Raw genomic sequence first — 18,923 nt, 5'->3', positions numbered from 1 at the left:
CACTAAAGATGTGGGCAGCTTTCTAACACAATACAAGGGTTAAATTATTATTATTATTATTGTATGGTTATGTATTTATTTTTTTTTACTTTTCCAAGCACCACACCATATGTGGAATAATAATCATAAGCACTAGCAGTAGTAGTAGTTGGGCTTTTTTTTCTGTTGTATTAGTTCTTGTTTTAGGCTATCAATCCTGTGATTTTTTATTCTTGCTCTTCTTCTTCTGTAATTATGACATTATGACATCATCATCATCATCAGCATCATCACTAAACATGGACATATAGTCCAATGAGAATGTCACACATGAGGCACAAAAAAACAGATAATTTAATATCTGCAAATGATACGTAAAGACTAAAAGCCATCAGTACAAGCTGCGCAGCATTGTGTCTAAATAAAACAATTGAACAACGCTTGCTCAGAATGCATATAAATGGAGCCACTTAATGCTGTTTAATGATAATAGTTGACCATTACACTGTCAGCTTAATCAAAACTTAAATCCTAACAATAATAACAGGACGATGTTTTAAGTGTATCCAGAGCAGTAGAGAGAACAGAGTGGCGACACTCATAGGGAACCGTTGTACATTTTCAACTACTTAGCAAGTATTTTCAGTGATTTCATAACAAATCTTTAGTTATTTAATCCACAACAGAACATAAAATTAAAGAAGGAATATTTAAGCACCACTTTTCAGTTTAAGCACCACAAACATGACATGAGGTAATATTTGTGATGGTCATCCTGATGACCTGTATGAATCTCATGAATAACTGATGACACTTGTACCTTAATTACTAAAATAATTAATATATTGCTCCTGCATTAAGGCATACATTAGCAGTGGTGGACAGTAACTAAGTAAATGTAACTAGTTGGGTGAGTTTTTACTTTAACTTCACCACATTTGGTAGTCAAATGTTTTACTTTTTTCTCCACTACATTCTGAACAATCTGTGGTTCCTTTTGGTTTATGTGTGAATAAAAATATAACATTGTCAAAATAAAGGAAGCGTGAAGCGATCACACCAATCAGTGTTTTGTTCTTATGATAATTTTAATAAACATTAGTGTCAGATTAATAAATGACACTCGAGTCTTTTCACCTAAAAGTTGATTAATCAAGAGTCTTGTTACAGAAATGATCATAAAACATTAGAGCCATAATAAATCATGCTACTTTTACTTTTATACTTAAGTACATTTGAAGGTAAATACTTAAGTACTTTTACTCAAGTGGAGGTAAAGAGTATTTTTACTATTACTGGAGTAATATTTTACCTTGGATATCTCTACTTTAACTACATGGTTTGTGTACCTTCTCCACCATTTAATGAATACACACACAGTGATATACATGTGGGGAACCATATTCCCCAGGCCTCCAGGTAAATGTGTTCCCCCCTGTGTTGCTAGTGTAATGGACTGATCTATAGGTTAAACTTGTTCTACATAATGACAACAGTTAAATACATCACCAGCATCACTGTAGTGTTTTATAATTACACACACAGTGATATACATGTGGGGAACCATATTCCCCAGGTCTCGTAAATGTGTTCCCCCCCTGTGTTGTTAGTTTAATGGACTGTTTCATAGGTTAAACTTGTTCTACATAATGACAACAGTTAAATACATCACCAGCATCACTGTAGTGTTTTATAATTACACACACAGTGATATACATGTGGGGAACCATATTCCCCAGGTCTCGTAAATGTGTTCCCCCCCTGTGTTGTTAGTTTAATGGACTGTTTCATAGGTTAAACTTGTTCTACATAATGACAACAGTTAAATACATCACCAGCATCACTGTAGTGTTTTATAATTACACACACAGTGATATACATGTGGGGAACCATATTCCCCAGGCCTCCAGGTAAATGTGTTCCCCCCCTGTGTTGTTAGTTTAATGGACTGTTTCATAGGTTAAACTTGTTCTACATAATGACAACAGTTAAATACATCACCAGCATCACTGTAGTGTTTTATAATTACACACACAGTGATATACATGTGGGGAACCATATTCCCCAGGTCTCCAGGTAAATGTGTTCCCCCCTGTGTTGCTAGTGTAATGGACTGATCTATAGGTTAAACTTGTTCTACATAATGACAACAGTTAAATACATCACCAGCATCACTGTAGTGTTTTATAATTACACATACAGTGATATACATGTGGGGAACCATATTCTCCAGGTAAATCTGTTCCCCCAATGTGTTGTTAGTGTAATGGACTGATCTATAGGTTAAACTTGTTCTACATACTGTTTGTTAATTTTAAAATCACATGGCTGCAGTTTGTAAAGTTTAAATTAACGAGAGATCACCATGAATGAAACTATTCTTTAAAGTAAATGGTAGTGCAGCTGAGATGAGTAACCTTAAATAATAACACAGACTATTGTCCTGTGCGATATAGTTTATTTGTACGTGCACCAAAACTTTTTCTTGCGTGACAAAACGAGAAGAACAAACAAGTGTGTGAATAAGAGCATGTCCTGTATTAGGATTTATTTACAAATAAATCCGACACGGTAATTCTAGTTGATTGACAGCAATGTCTTTGTATTTTTAAATGACAGCTAACGATAGTGATCCGACTCTTTTAAGTATTGTGTATAACATATCAAATGTTGACTTCATCAAAAAGAATCGACTCCCTCAGCTTCCAACTGCTCATTGCTGAGTACAATCAAATTAGTGAATCGACTCTTTCGAGTCTATTCCTGTCGTTTGACTTAAAGAATTCATTAAGGAATCGACTCGTTTGATTCATTTGAACGCGCAGACTCACTCGCTCTCACGCTGTGCGCTTCTCAAACTGAACTGCGTCTTTCTGTACATGAGGAAGAAATCTATGTAGAAATCTCAAATAACATGAACCTGAAGGTGTGAACTTACATTGTAGAAAAGAAAAACAAGCCAGTATCAGCAGTGTGCACATTAAACCATTTACAGAAGGGTCATTAAGTTTGGTTAATTGAGATAATTGCATGTTTCTGACCTGAATGAGAGGGGCAGTAAAAAAAATCTCACACTGTCAGAGACAATGTTTGAAGTCCAGGTTAATAGGACCTGCTAGTTAGAGAAGGAAATTAACTTGTTTGTTAGTGTAAGTCCAGAAGTGGGTGTGGCCCGTACGGGGATCGAACCCGCGACCTTGGCGTTATTAGCACCACGCTCTAACCAACTGAGCTAACCGGCCAGTACATCTATTCTCTCTTTAGATCCTTGTACATAATTCTACACTGACCCAAATCAACAGCTGAAACAGACTTTCTTAATACACATCTAAGAGGTTTTGTTGGTTCTTATATGTGTGAACCATCTAAACTATATATTTCTTAAAGTTCTTGACTGAGTTTAATGTCACCAACCAGTGAGTGGAGCAGATACGACTCAGGTCCTGCACACAGTAAGTAGTGCTGATACACAGTACCAGCCTGCACACCAGAGGGGCTCCAAACATCAAGTTTTCACTCATAAAATCATATGGTTTGTGAACTTTGTGGATTGAATGTAGGATTTATACATGTAGATTCTGGGTTTTAGGAAGTTGAGCTACTGTTAATATTTTTTCAATTGAACTAAAAACAACCTGAATTGATATTTTAATTTACAAGCAAATGTAAAGTATATTTCTATATGAAGAGCATCTGTTTCCAGATAATATACACAGAGGTGTAAAGCATAGTGGAGCGGGTTCAGTAATTGTGTAGTTTAAAAGTGACAGTAAATCTGTGTCTGTTTCTGTTGCTTATTCTGAGTTGTGTTTGTTTGTAAACTGTGAATTAGTTCTTAATCTGGTCGTGATGTTAGTGGATTAAACCTACATCTCTCTGATGGTCTGACCGATGAGCTGTCTGTTCTGACCTACTGCTTAAGCCCGGCTAGCTCAGTCGGTAGAGCATGAGACTCTTAATCTCAGGGTCGTGGGTTCTCGCCCCACGTTGGGCGAGTATCTTCATTTAACATCTACAGAAACCAAAACAGCCGGTCTCCAGTGACTTATCAGGTGGATATTTGTGCTTGTAGGACTGTTGTTTACTGGATGTTTTCAGTTACTTATTTCCACTATTCTGTGGGACTACACATTGTTGTTGTGTCTCATATCCGTTTGATCAACAGGCAGGTTGTGCAATAAAAGACACTCGTCCCTGGGTGGACTCGAACCACCAACCTTTCGGTTAACAGCCGAACGCGCTAACCGATTGCGCCACAGAGACACGCGCATAGCTCTTTCACATGACGGTACACATGAGTCACATGACTTGCTAATGTTTACTTCATGCTAATAAACAGTATAACATTTTACTTACGTGTCCAGCCCTGCTACATAAACTGTCATTTTTGTCCCTGTTAAAAACTTTAGCTTAATTAAAGCAAATAAAGACACATTTAAATTTTTCATCTATTATTACAGGTTTAAAGTTGCATAAAACAAATGTTTGTACAAATAATATAAAACCAAATTACAAAATAAACATTTCACTTATTTTAATGATCTCAGAAATTACTCAGTTTTAAAGGTCAAAGGCAGCAGCATTTAGATCAGAACAGCTATTAACATTAAATATCACTAAAGAGGAAATCCTGAACACAGCAATGTAAACATTTCATTTAAAAAAAAGTAAAGTTACATAGTTGACCCATGGTAAAAAGAACCTCACAGCTCAGCACAATGGTTAAACTGCACAACCCAACAAGGTAAAATAACCCATCATGTGTTCTGTCCAATATTTATACAGTGCTGGGTTGCCATATAGCCCTTTTTCACCTGCATTCGGCCTTTTCTTTCCTGTATACCAAAAACAGTCGCCATTGCAGGTCTACAACACGTTACAAAAACACTTTGGACAAAAGAGCCATAAACACTCTTTAATTTTTATATATTATAAAATCTGTACCCAAGCAACAAGCTGTAAATTATTTCTAGCACCACTAGATGGAGACGACTTCTGTACAACATGTTCAACTTCACTTTAAAAGTCAGTTGAATGTGTTTTACTGTAGTAAGAATGAAAGTTTGAGCTGATTTTTGTGTCATTGTGTAGCTTTGATGAAGAAAAAGCCGCTGGGTCAGTGTGTAACAGGAGGTTTGGAGTGAAGGTGGGTGTGTGTGGATAAAAGCTTCCAGCTCCTGGTATTCCCAGGCGGTCTCCCATCCAAGTACTAACCAGGCCCGACCCTGTTTAGCTTCCGAGATCGGACGAGATCGGATGTTCTCAGGGTGGTGTGGCTGTAAGAGAGAAACGCTGTCAACAAGATCCTTCTTATAGACGTCCTTCGTTTAGCCTTTCTAAAAAAAATAGGTAAGTGATTAAAACCTTAACATTGTTTAGGTTCATTATATGTCAGGTGTTGTTTATGTAAACACACATCTTAAAAGGACAGCTAATGAATTGTGTTTATTGATAAATAGTGGTCTTGTTAGGGTTTTACTCTTTATGTTAATATTAATTAAAAAAATAATAAATAATAATGAAATAATAATGTCAGAAGGAAAGATTCACATCTTTAAAAGCGCCACGTCTTGTTAAACTCTCATGAGTTTTGCTCAATAAAATGCCAATAAAACAGACGCAGAGTTTCTTACATTTACACTGATTCTTATTCCACTGATATTTCAGGTTTTATCTGGTCAACTGTTATGATTTAAGAATAAATAAAAGCTGATGCTTTTAACCTCATACTTTCCTAATACTTTTATTCTACACGGTCTACATTTCTTTTAGTCTTCTGCCATGTGCAGTGCAAGAATTCACTAAATTACACAGCAGTTCTCTTTTTATTTATTTATTTATTTATTTTTGCCATTTTCAAAAATGATTGTAAGCATTTATAAAGGTCATGCCATGTTCATTAGGTGAAATGAAGCCAGAAAAACAGGGTGATATTCTCACTTTCAGAGATCAAATTACTCAGGTTAGAAAGTCCTGAAACACAGAATATGCTTACCTGACTCTCTCTCAGCCATGCTACCATTAATCATTAAGGGGTGTGTGGCCCATACAGGGATCAAACCCACGACATTGGCACCACGCTCTAACCAACTGAGCTAACCGGCCAGTACACATATATATATATATATATATATATATATAATGTATGTGTGTGTGTTCAATTCCCAGGTGGAGTGGTCGGGGTTCTTTCTATGTGGAGTTTGCATGTTCTCCCTGTATCTGTGTGGATTTCCTCCGGATGCTTCGGTTTCCTCCCACAGTCCATAGATGTGCAAGTGAGGTGAATTGGAGATACTAAATTGTCCATGACTGTTTGATATTAAAACTTGAACTGATGAATCTTGTGTAATGAGTAACTAGTGTTTCTGTCGTGAATGTAACCAAAGTGTAAAACATGGTGTTCAAATCCTAATAAAACATAAAACAAACTTAACATATCTGACTGAATATATTAGCAATTTACCCTCAATCTTTTGATAAAGTGTAAAAAAGTTTTGTTTGCCAATATATCAATAAGTTATCTTTTATTCATTATCAAATGTTATGTCAGACCATCATAAATTTCCTGTCAATTGATTAATTTGATGTTACAGTATTAACATGTCTTTCTCCAAAAAACATATTTGTTGTAAATGCGAGGAGGAACTTAAATTTTTTTTTATTCGTATTATTATTATAGCAGGTTATCAAGACTTAAAGTCATTACAGAATTTATCAGTGTCAAGCTGGCAGCAATGGGGTAGCAAATATATATGCTGTTCAGTTCAAATCACGTTACAAAAGAAAGTAAAAAAAAAATCCATTTTAAGTTAAATGTAAAAAGATTTTATTTCAAGTCTTTTTAACACCATTCAAGTGGTCTATTCATCATGAAATGAATGCTAAACAACTGCCAGATTCACAAAACGTGAGAAACAGCAAAAACTGTTTTACACACAATGTAGAAGCCCTTTGTAGTTCAACAATTACTGACTGTAGTCTATCTGGTTCTCTACATGCTTTGTTAGCCCCTTTCACTCTGTTCTTTAATGGTCAGGACCTCCACAAAGCAGGTATTACTTAGGTGGTGGATCATTCTCAGCACTGCAATGACACTGACATGGTGGTGGTATGTTAGTGTGTGTTGTGCTGGTTTGAGTTGATCAGACACAGCAGTGCTGCTGGAGTTTTTAAACACCTCAGTCAGTGCTGGACTGAGAATCGTCCACCAACCAAAAATATCCAACCAACAGCGCCCCGTGGGCAGTGTCCTGTGACCACTGATGAAGGTCTAGAAGATGACCAACTAAAAAAAGCAGCAATAGATGAGCGATCGTCTCTGACTTTACATCTACAAGGTGGAACAACTAGGTAGGAGTGTCTAATAGAGTGGACAGTGAGTATAGGACATGGTATTTAAAAACTCCAGCAGCACTGCTGTGTCTGATCCACTCATACCAGCACAACACACACTAACACACCACCACTATGTCAGTGTCACTGCAGTGCTGAGAATCATCCACCACCTAAATAATACCTGCTCTGTGGTGGTCCTGGTCATCAAGAACAGAAAGGAGTCTAACACAGTATAGAAAGAAACAAATGAACTACAGTCTGTAATTGTAGAACTGATAAAATAATGTAAATAGAAAGTGTAGATATAAAAAAGGTATGTTTACATAATGAAGAGGCTTTTGTTGGCTTTTTATGCTTTTGTTTAAAAACAGAAAGAGTATAAACTATAATATATATTTACAATATTTAAATGTGCACGTTCTTTAAAAAATTGCAGACAAAAACGAATGTTTAGCTCCATCCATTGACAACTGGTCCAACCTCACGATACAGTAAACACCTGACTTATGCTCCCAGAAATGGACATAGCGATCACTGTGTCGAACAACTTATGCTCTTTTACCCGCAGGATGCAGCGTTCAACATGTAGCCTGAGAATGTTCCGATCCACCCCGATCTTGTTTTTGAAAAGGCAAAACCTTCTTACTAATTTTAGAACTCAAACTCTATATATTCGCCGCTATACGACACGTTGTGTTTAGAAATTTGCCGGTGTTCAGAACAAACCGGAAGCTAGACTGCCCGACTAACACTAAACGGAAACGCGTCACAGAGCTTGCGTGCATAGAGCCTATTAAACTCTTCTGTTTGTGTCTCGTTTTGCCGATCGTGTTTGTGCTCCTTATTTCTCGATATTATCGATACCAACGTTGGTACTGGTATCGGATCGATACTAGTGTGATGGGATCAATACTTTAGTTTTTCTTTTTCTTTTAGTTTTTAGATTTTATGGAAATAATAGTGTAAACTATAAGTATAGATGCACCTTATGCACTTTGCGCACCCTAGGCAAATGAATCAGAGCATGTAGTGAGGCTCTTATTCCGTGTTTTGGTGAATGAGAGCTCTTTTCTTTTGACTTTGTGCTTATAAATGTAAAAAGAATAGCATAATTTTTTTTATTTTAAATCAACAAGGAAACATATATTTGGTCACTACACACAACACAACTATGAGTGGTGATACTCCATGATGGTAACGTTGTGAGAGAGTAAAGCACCAGAAACAAGAAATTGGACCGCTTTAAACAACTGAATTTATTTACAACCCTTCTGAGAGCAGCTACTTAGAAAAAAAATTGTATTACGAATATACACATAAAGGTCATGAAAATTCATTCAGATCCAGCAATTTAATGATGCATCTACCTTAATTATTAAAAAGTATCAGTATTGGATCGATATCGGCGATACTGGCCCTGTATTTACTTGGTATCGGATCGATACCAAATTTTGCAGTATCGCACAACACTAGCATCAAGTAATCACTCAGCTCAGCTTTGGTTTTGTCCTCTTGTGACTGGGGGGTGGATGGAGGGGGCACGTTCTGCTTCTAACAATATGGGCTACAATTCCCATGCTCCCACGGACTGTCACGTGACTATCACATGTCCCGGTCAGCCAATCCTGATCGTGCTTATCGGCTCCGGAGTTTTGATTCAGTTCGGCTGTGTTTGATTCGGTGAATCTTAATGAAACTCCTCTGTTTGTGTCTCGTTTTGCCGATCATGTTTGTGCTCTTTTTTTCTTAATCTAACCGTTACCGACACTTCTTGTCTTCCGTTTACTGTTTTAGTCTATCTGGTTTTAGACTAAACCTGATTTTGTACACTGTTTTGCCCTTTTGATATTAAACTTTCCCCGATTTATATTCCATGGGCGTCTGGTCAGTTTCTGCCTAGTGGCATGTTGGTATTTTAATTAAAATATAAAGTATGTAAACAATCGTGATTGTCTCATTTCTAACATCGTGTGAAAACGTTCATGCAAATTAACCGAATCGTGAAAATCGCCCAACCCTAGTTTGATTCTCATCCAGATTTAGATTCTGCTTTTCAATATTATATTCAGATGTCTCCACACATCTTTGGCAGCCTCGTTAGCGCAGTAGGTAGTGCATCAGTCTCATAATTTGAAGGTCGTGAGTTCGACCCTCACACGGGGCAAGGCCTTTCAGAGACCAGTTTAGTTGCTGAGCCTAATCTATGCCCAGTTAGCAGACTGGTTTCATGTCATTTAGTGACTTTCATCAGCACTGTAAATAGAACAAGTAGCGAACATACACTTACAGACAGAAGGGTGTGAGTTTGATTCTCATCCAGTTCTTGATGCTCACATTTAGATTCTGCTTTTCAACATTGTGCCTAAACTACAACTACAAAAACTGCCAGATTCAGTCTAGATGTGTAGCTGTCAGCCTCATTAGTGCAGTAGGTAGCACATCAGTCTCATAATCTGAAGATCGTAAGTTTGATCCTCACATGGGCCAAGGCAGTTGAGGGATCAGTTTAGTTACTGTGCCTAATCCAGTGTCTTTTAAAGTGAGGGGGGCGCAGTGGCATGACAGGGGAGCCAAGTCTGACGGGCGGAGAAAAGAAGCGTGGAACCAATGTTTTAACATCTGAATCTTTTTTTATGGTGTATAATAAACAAACTGCTTTCAGGTTAGCAGTATTCATTCTGATAGAGAGTCTAGATCAGGGGTGCACAATACACGCTGGTACATAATTCCTCATTCAAACAGGTCAGCGTGACTGACATGAAATGTGGCCACTGTTTCTTTAATTTGCGGTTTGTTACCATAACTATGCCTCAGCATGTCTAATCACTGCTAATCTACTGGGCTTAGATTAGGCTCAGCAACTAAACTGGTTCCTCAAGGGCCTTGCCTCGTGTGAGGCAACTCATGACCTTCAGATTATGAGACTGAAGCGCTACCTACCGCGCTAACGAGGCTGACAGCAACATGAGTAGTCAAAAACATACAAATAAAAATTAATTATTTATTTACGTTTGAAAATAACTTCCTGTCCGCACTGTCAGCCATGACTCGTTTTTGAAGTCAAAATAACATTGAAATATTAAGATGCCTCAGTAGTGAGCTTAATAAGGCATCTGGGATTTGGAACAGGTGTATAGCTGCTCTTTTGTTTGTATAGTTTTTTTTTTTTTTTATAATATTTACTACTTGAAGAGGTTTTGATTGTGAAATAAAATATTAAATGACCCATTTTGTCAATCCTGTTAATTCCCTTATGTGATATTGAAGCTTTCTTAGTTTAATGCTCAGTTTCAACCGAGTACAAAGATGTAGCTTGTCATAATCTTTTGTATCCCTTGTAGGCACCACCCTTTCTCACAGATGAGCCTCTTATTTAGAGTAAGATACGTGCATTATTAATATTATTAATAATGTGGTGAAAACTCCTGCTTTATTTGAAAGTCACTAAATGACATGAAACCAGTCTGCTAACTGGGCTTAGATTCGGCACAGTTACTAAATTGTTCCCTCAAGGACCTTGCCCCGTGTGAAGATTGAACTCACGACCTTCAGATTATGAGACTGACACGCTACCTACTGCGCTAACGAGGCTGACAAAGACATGTAGAGACATCAAAATCCGACCGTTTCATTGGCTGAAGTTTAGGCACAATATTGAAAAACAGAATCTAAATCTAAGCATCAAGGCAGTTGAGGGACCATTTTAGTTGCAGCCCAGTTAGCAGGCTGGTATCATGTCATTTAGTGACTTTCATCAGCACTGTAAATAGAACAGGTAGTGAACATACATCTACAGTCAGAAGGGTGTGAGTTTTATTCTCATCTTGTTCTTGATGCTTACATTTAGATTCTGCTTTTCAGTATTGTACCTAAACTTCAGCCGAAGTACTTAGACAGTGATTCCATCAGGTTTTGGTGCTAAGCTAACAGTTAGCACCTTGCCATTCAAAACCATGGGGTGCGTTGGCATAACGCGCAAGCATGTCAATATAATATATCTGTGTACCGAATACGGTTACATTCACTGACAAGCCTGAACTTGCAAAAAAAAACACACTTGTGCAAGTTTATAGAATATAATATTATCTCTCTCTCTCTCTCTGTGTGTGTGTGTGTGTGTGTGTGTGTGTGATGTGTTTCGGATTTGAATTCCGACAATAAACAGCTTTTATTATGACTGATTAATTCCCCGTACTGATGTGAAGCAGAATGTGTGTATTACAGCCGATAAGAACGCCACAAAAATGAAAACATATTAAACATATACAGTATATATAACGGCTCCCAGAGATGCGACTCGCTTCATTTGAAAGAGCCGTTCATTAGAATCTGATCTGATTTTCAATATTGTGCCTAAACTTCAGCCAAAGAAACGGTCGGATTCAGATGTCTCCACATGTTTTTGTCTACTTATGTTCATGTCAGCCTCGTTAGCGCAGTAGGTAGCGTGTCAGTCTCATAGGTCGTGAGTTCGATCCTCACACGGGGCAAGGCCTTTGAGGGACTGGTTTAGTTGCTGAGCCTAATCTAAGCCCAGTTAGCAGACTGATTTTATGTCATTTAGTGACTTTCATCAGCACTGTAAATAGAACAGGTAGAGAAGGGTGTGAGTTTGATTCTAGGGCTGCATGATATTGGAAAAAACTGACATTGTGATTTTTTTTCCTGCAATATATATATTGCGATTTTAAAAAAATGCAGGAATTTTCACCACATCATTAATAATATTAATAATGCATGTATCTTACTCTAAATAAGGGGCTCATCTGTGAAAAAGGGTGGTGCCTACAAGGGATACAAAAGATGATGACAAGCTACATCTTTGTACTCGGTTGAAACTGAGCATTAAACTAAGAAAGCTTCAATATCACATAAGGGAATTAACAGGATTGACAAAATGGGTCATAAAGGGGTGGTTTCCAGGACAGGGTTTAACTTAAGACAGGAGTAGGCCTTAATCTGGAATAGTAAATCCTGTCTTTAAAAAAGACTTTCTGAAACACAGATTAACTACTGATTACTAACACCTGGACTATGGAGTCCCAAACTAGTTTAAAACTAGCTACGGCTCAGTGTTGGGACCGTTGCTGTTTCTTATTTACATCCTGCACCTTGGTGAAATATTTTGTCATCATGGGTTAAATTTTCACTGCTATGCTGACGACACCCAGGTTCCACCACCATCCCTCACCGAGTGCATCTGTGATCTTAACTCATGGCTGTGTGCAAACTTTCTTCTATTGAATGCCCATAAGACAGATTATCTCATTATTGGCTCTAAATTGGTTGTCTCTTCTCTCACTAACACATCCCTCACTATTGCTGGTATCTCTGTTCAGTCTTCTTCTAAGGCACGTAATCTCGGGGTGCTGTTCGACCCTCTCCTGTCACTGGAGCCACATATAAGTTCATTGGCAAAGTCTGCCTTCTTCCAGCTTCGTAAGGTCACCCGTTTGCGTCCATTCCTTTCGTTTAAAGCTGCTGAGACCCTGATACATGCCTTTGTCACTTCCAAACTGGACTATTGCAATTCTTTCCTCTATGGACTTCCATCAAAATCCCTCCGACCCTTACAGATTGCTCTGAATGCTGCTGCCCGAGTACTGACCCGGTCAAAAAAACATGAACATATCACCCCGGTACTTGAACAACTCCATTGGCTCCCAGTCAATAAACGGATCCAATATAAAATTTTAGTGCTCGCTTTCAAGGCACTTCATGGTCTGGCTCCCTTGTATCTGGCTGATCTTTTACATCGCTCTGTCCCTTCCCGCAGGTTAAGATCGTTTGATGCTGGTCTCCTTGTTATACCCAGGTTTAGGTTGACCACCATGGGTGGTAGATCATTTACAATAGTGTAGCTGCAGGGCACACTGTGGAACTCTCTTCTTCTCCCTCCATCTCTCTTCCTCTCCCTCAAAGTTTAAATCTCTTCTTAAAACGTTCTTGTTTACTCAACACTTTCATTCTCGTGTTTCTATTTGATTGTTGTTCTTGACTGTAATCACTATGTGAAGCGTCCTTGGGTATTATGAAAGGTGCTATATAAGTTGAATGTATTATTATTATTAATTTAAAACCACCTGTGCTAGTCTAAATTAGGTGGAGCAAAGCTGCCTACAAAACATGGAATGGATCCAGAAACACTTACAATTGATTGAAGTGGAGAACAAACACAAGTATGACCATGGCAGCAGAGAAGAGACTGCGGTCAAAAAACTTTAGAAAAAGTTGGGACAGTATGGAAAATGCAAATAAAATAAAAACACAGTTTCTTACATTTACTTTAACTTTTATTTCATTGCAAACAGGATGAAACCAAGTTTGAACTCAAATTCATGTTTTGTCTGCTCAACTAATTTTATTTCTTAATAAACCTCCATTCCTGCATTTCAGGCCTGCAACGCTTTCCAAAAAAGTTGGGATGGGAGCAATTTAGGGCTAGTATTTTGTTTGTTTATTAGGATTAGTGCCAGGGTCTGTCATAGTATGGGGGTGTCAGTATGAGGGTCTGTCATGCTATGGGGGTGTGTCAGTATCAGGGTCTGTCATGGTATGGGAGTGTGTCAGTATCAGGGTCTGTCATGGTATGGGGGTGTGTCAGTACCAGGGTCTGTCATGGTATGGGGGTGTCAGTACTAGGGTCTGTCATGGTATGGGAGTGTATCAGTATCAGGGTCTGTCATAGTATGGGGGTGTCAGTACCAGGGTCTGTCATGGTATGGGGGTGTGTCAGTACCAGGGTCTGTCATGGTATGGGGGTGTGTCAGTACCAGGGTCTGTCATGGTATGGGGCTGTGTCAGTGCCCTTGGTAAAGGTCATTTACACTCTATGATGCAGCATTAATACAGAAAAGTACATTGAGATCTTCTTTAATAAATGAAACGAAGTTGAGCAGATAAAACATTAATTATTTCATTTTCATCCTGTCTGCAATCAAATAAAACTAAAGTAAATGTAAGAAACTCTGTGTTTTTATTATTTGCATTTTCCATACTGTCCTAACTTTTTCTGATTTGGGGTTGTACATTCTAAAATGATCTCAAAAATGAATGTCATCAAAATTAAGTAACAGGTCACTTTTGTCAGCAGTAACATGTCTAACTGGTGGTACTCGCTGATCTTCACTGACATAGTGCAAGTATCCATTTGTTTTCTTTGACAAACAACATTAATCTGAAGTTAAACCTGCTTCCTGTGAGGTTTAAATTAAGCCTCAATTTAGTCCTGCTATAGCTCTAATCTTCATTCAAGAAATTAAATTAGATAATTCAGAATTAGGCTTAATCTAGGCCTATTTTAAGCCATGACTGAGCAGATTTCTTTTAATCTAGTTTAAAAGGCCGTTTTAGTCTAGAACTAGGCTTAATCTCTGTCCGGGAAACCACCCCAATATGTCTAACATTAGTCTAGTTTATTTTTATTTAAACTAAATGTGTAAAGCAAAGTAAAGCACTATAAAGAAGAAATCTGAGCTTTATATATGAGTCATTCTATAATTTGGGGTACATTCCATGTCCAGTGATAATAATTATATTTATTCTAACAATTTTCTTTAAAAATTTCATATTTTACCTATTAATGGAAAACATGTTGTAATATCACAAAAACATTATGTGCATCCTATGCTTCATTTAGCTTGAAATTTGTCATGATGTTCCTAAATGAACAGTTTTTGCTGTGTCTGTTTTTTAAGTTGAGGGTGCCTTGGTTTCAAAATAATGAATAAAATTATTAAGGGCAACAACATCTATTTTTTATTTTATTTCAATAGTTTAAATACTAAAGAAAAATAATATTTTATATTTTAAATATCTCTTTTAAATAATTTACATATATTTATTTATTATTGTCCGCAAAAGTTCTGTCAACTATGTTACTAACAGAACTCCACTCAGCAACTCAAAAATGGTTTGTTCTAAAACTATGTGACCAGCATGACATGATATAATTTTTCTCTGTGGAGGGCATATTGAACAAACTGTGGTGAATGTTCTCTTATTTTTTAAAATATTTTATCTATAATAGAACATTGTCAATGAGTATATTAATTGACCGTCAACTATGTTACATACATTGTTATGGTTACAATTTGTTTAATAATTTTAATTCAAATGTATGTTCAAATTAGACATTATTCTGTTCAAGAAATGACATGTGGTCAGCCAGGCAAGGTCTACCACTGAAGTTATGGGTCAAAATAGGGAAATTGTCAACTATGTTACCTGTCAACTAAGTTACCTAGTAGTCTACATCTACTTGCCCTTTTAAATAAAATAAAAAATAATTATGTTTAAGCTTTGCAACTAGTGGATATGTTACACTAAAGGAATATATTAATTTGAACCACTGATTGTTCTATTGAGAGAGAACAATTTTTTTGTACTTTTTTGGAGATGTGAAATGTACCCCAAATTATAGAATGACCCATATCTGAATTTATCTACAAAAATGTATGTATTACAAGAATACACCTAAAAGTCATGAAAATTCATTCAGATTTAGCAATTTAATGATGCATAAACCTTAATCATTAAAAGGTATCGGTATCAGATCAATACCAGCCCTGTACTTACTTGGTTTTGGATTGATACCAGATTCTGCAGTATCACACACCACTAGTAGTCCTCTCTAAAGCTAGCTGAGAGATACAGGGAGATTTTTTTACTGCTAAGCTGCTGTTCAACTCCAGTCCAGTTGGTGGCGATGGTGCGTCTTAAGTTGTTCTGCCATCCGCCATAAACCATCATAAGAAGAACAAGAAGCTGCTGTGTTTGTACTGTAGAGCCTCATCTGTAAGTAAAATATGTATTTAATTATAACCCTTATATTTCATTATAACTACATTTTAATTCATAATAAAACTAGAGTTCATAATAAAACATCACTGAGAATTTGAGGAGCTTTAACTCCACTTTTATTTAAACAAAGTATTATCTGCTCCTTGCTGTTAGTATCGCACATGATTCAGTAGTGATGAACCGATTCATTTGAACCGACCCAGCAAAATGAATCAATTGAGCGGAACTGATTGAGTTTCTTCATGATTAAATCTCACATTTTTATATAAACACGTGATATTTTTGAAACTTTGTTTACAGTGTAACTTTGTTTACAGTGTAACTTTGTTTACAGTGTAACTTTGTTTATAGTGGAACTTTGTTGAATTATCACTGCGCCATCTACACTAAATGTTTTACTGCGCGTCTAAACCATGTATTACGGTACCCGAAGGGTTGAAGAAGGTAAAACTGCTGTTTACAGTTTAATAATTATTTACCTTGTTCTGATGCACAAAATCCACTCAGTTCCAGAAGAGCATCGACTCTGTTATTAATGAAATACATTTCAGACATTTTTACTGGAGGAATTTGTTGTAATCGGATCTCAAACTCATGTGAAGTTTCTATTCGGTTGTGTTAATACCACTTATCAGAGCTTTAATAATGCAGTCAGCAGAAGAGAGACACGTCACCCCTGTGGATCTACAAAATAAAGAATTCCAGAAGAAAATAATACAAAAGGAGGAGGATGAAGATGATGATGATTTCTTCTGTAAGTAAATGTGGAGCATGATGTCAGTACAGTGTGGTACAGTACAGTATGGTACAGTACAGTGTGGTACAGTACAGTGTGGTACAGTACAGTGTGGTACAGTACAGTACAGTATAGTACAGTACAGTGTGGTACAGTACAGTGTGGTACAGTACAGTATAGTACAGTACAGTGTGGTACAGTACAGTATGGTTAGTATTGGAGTCACTAATCAGTAGAAATAATAAGAGAAAGTGGATAGTGGGATTAGAACCTGTACTGTACCGTACTGTCCTGTGCTGCTACACTCCAGTCTGTGCAATGCAAGATGGCGCCAGTGTGTCTGTTGGCGTGCCGTCTGCTCCTGTTTAGGCATTTTAATTTGTTTAGGCATTTTAATTTGTCAATTTTGTGTGTGTGTGTGTTTGTAAGTTTGTTTATTCAGTCAACTGAATCAGCTATTTTGACCTACAATCGTTCAACTTTGTTGGAACTTCGGCCAGCTGCTGTGACATATCAAAACGAAGTTGTCAGAGGACATAGGTTTTGTGACCCGGACTTTTTCACTCTACCGGAACATTTTTCCCACCTGCCGTATTACTTTCCTCGGAAAAGGAAACGAAGCAGGAAAAGGGGAAAGAGAGGCGGCGTGTTGGTGCGGATAAAACGCCTAGTGCGCGCAGGTTGTGAAAACTTTCATTTTCTAGATGCTTATTCACGATGGACTATCACTCATCGTACACGCGGAATGTATGCTGATCTTGTGGCTGTTTGTCCGGATCGGATAAGCAGCCACAATCAGAATTGCCACGTAAAGCAGAGATCACATGTGCGCAGAAGAAGAGGAGTAGACTGCACTAATCTTCACTCTTTGGACTTTATGACAACTATGGATGAAATGGAGGAGAGTTTGGCAACGAGGCTGGCTTTGGTAAATGCGCGATCTATATTGAATAAGACATTTGTTTTAAATGAGTATTTTAAGTCTAAGGGTCTGGACTTCTTATTTTTAACAGAGACTTGGGTAAATCCTGATGAATTGTCCCCTTTTACTGAACTTTGTCCTGCTGATTGCAGCTTTTTTAGTTCACCGCGAACGGTTGGTCGTGGCGGTGGAGTCGCGTTAATTTTTAGAAACATATTTAAATGTAGCCTTGTGTCGGTGGGAAAATATTCCACTTTTGAGGCACAGGCTGTAAAGGTGGACGCGGTGGATCCTGTAATATGTATACTCGTATACAGACCACCGAAAATAAACACAGATTTTATCTGTGACTTTTCTGATTTATTGTCCTCAGTTATTACCATTTCAGATAAAATTTTGATTTTAGGGGATTTTAACATTCATGTATGCTGCCCTAATAGACCATTGGTAAAGGACTTTCTTCAATTACTTGACTCGTTTGGGTTTAATCAGTGTAATAGCGGCTCTACACATGAGCGAGGCCACACTTTAGATTTAGTCTTGGCCCATGGCTTATCGGTGGATAATGTTATGGGTGAGGATGTGGCTTTTTCAGACCATAAGTCCTTAATGTTTGATTTGGTGTTGGCCAAAAAGATAAGAGTCAATGAAAATCCAGGATGTTCTTCTAGAATTTTTAAATCGTGTGCAGCAAAGGATTTTGCTGTATCATATGCAGATCTTTCAGTGAGAGCTCAGGATATTAAAACTCAGGTATTAATAAGTAGTGATGAAATGGTGGATTTGTTTTACTCATCATGCACAGAGATTTTAGATGATATTGCCCCTTATAAAGATAAATATGTTAAAATTAGGTCACAGCCATGGCTAAATGATGAGCTTCGTGTGTTTAGGAGGGAGTGTAGAAGAGCAGAGCGCAGATGGAAAAAGGATAAATTACAAATATCATTTGATATTCTGAAAGCTAGCCTGGTTAAGTTTCAAGTGGCTGTACAAACAGCTAGAGCTGACTACTTTTCAAGAATAATTGTAAATAATGTTCACAAGCCAAAGGTTTTGTTTAATGTGATCAATTCTGTTCTCAGCCCTACTACCTCTCATAACTGTGATGCATCTGTGGAAAGGTGTGAAGAGTTCCTAAAATATTTT

General features: G+C 37.4%; 3 protein-coding genes and 5 non-coding genes across 8 annotated transcripts in view; 3 read left to right on the top strand and 5 right to left on the bottom strand.

Annotated features, from left to right (window-relative positions):
* Positions 1-18,923, bottom strand: part of LOC134328786 (uncharacterized) — a 765,451-nt gene that overhangs the window by 533,305 nt on the left and 213,223 nt on the right. The gene's annotated exons all lie outside the window — the stretch shown is intronic.
* The window catches only part of LOC134328810 (histone H1-like), a 52,516-nt gene that overhangs the window by 3,859 nt on the left and 29,734 nt on the right, over positions 1-18,923 (top strand). The gene's annotated exons all lie outside the window — the stretch shown is intronic.
* LOC134329498 (zinc finger protein 420-like) overlaps positions 1-18,923 on the top strand; it is a 150,033-nt gene that overhangs the window by 125,158 nt on the left and 5,952 nt on the right. The window lies entirely within an intron of this gene.
* trnai-aau (transfer RNA isoleucine (anticodon AAU)) lies at positions 3,148-3,221 on the bottom strand. Its single transcript has one exon. It is a non-coding gene; the product is annotated as a tRNA-Ile (tRNA).
* trnan-guu (transfer RNA asparagine (anticodon GUU)) lies at positions 4,169-4,242 on the bottom strand. The gene has a single exon. It is a non-coding gene; the product is annotated as a tRNA-Asn (tRNA).
* LOC134329738 (5S ribosomal RNA) lies at positions 5,145-5,263 on the bottom strand. Its single transcript, XR_010014959.1, has one exon. It is a non-coding gene; the product is annotated as a 5S ribosomal RNA (ribosomal RNA).
* trnam-cau (transfer RNA methionine (anticodon CAU)) lies at positions 9,406-9,478 on the top strand. Its single transcript has one exon. It is a non-coding gene; the product is annotated as a tRNA-Met (tRNA).
* Positions 10,833-10,905, bottom strand: trnam-cau (transfer RNA methionine (anticodon CAU)). The gene has a single exon. It is a non-coding gene; the product is annotated as a tRNA-Met (tRNA).

The sequence above is a fragment of the Trichomycterus rosablanca genome, chromosome 15, assembly GCF_030014385.1.
Source record: "Trichomycterus rosablanca isolate fTriRos1 chromosome 15, fTriRos1.hap1, whole genome shotgun sequence".
NCBI classification, from domain to species: Eukaryota; Metazoa; Chordata; class Actinopteri; order Siluriformes; family Trichomycteridae; genus Trichomycterus; species Trichomycterus rosablanca.
This window is presented reverse-complemented; position numbering and strand designations above follow the sequence as displayed.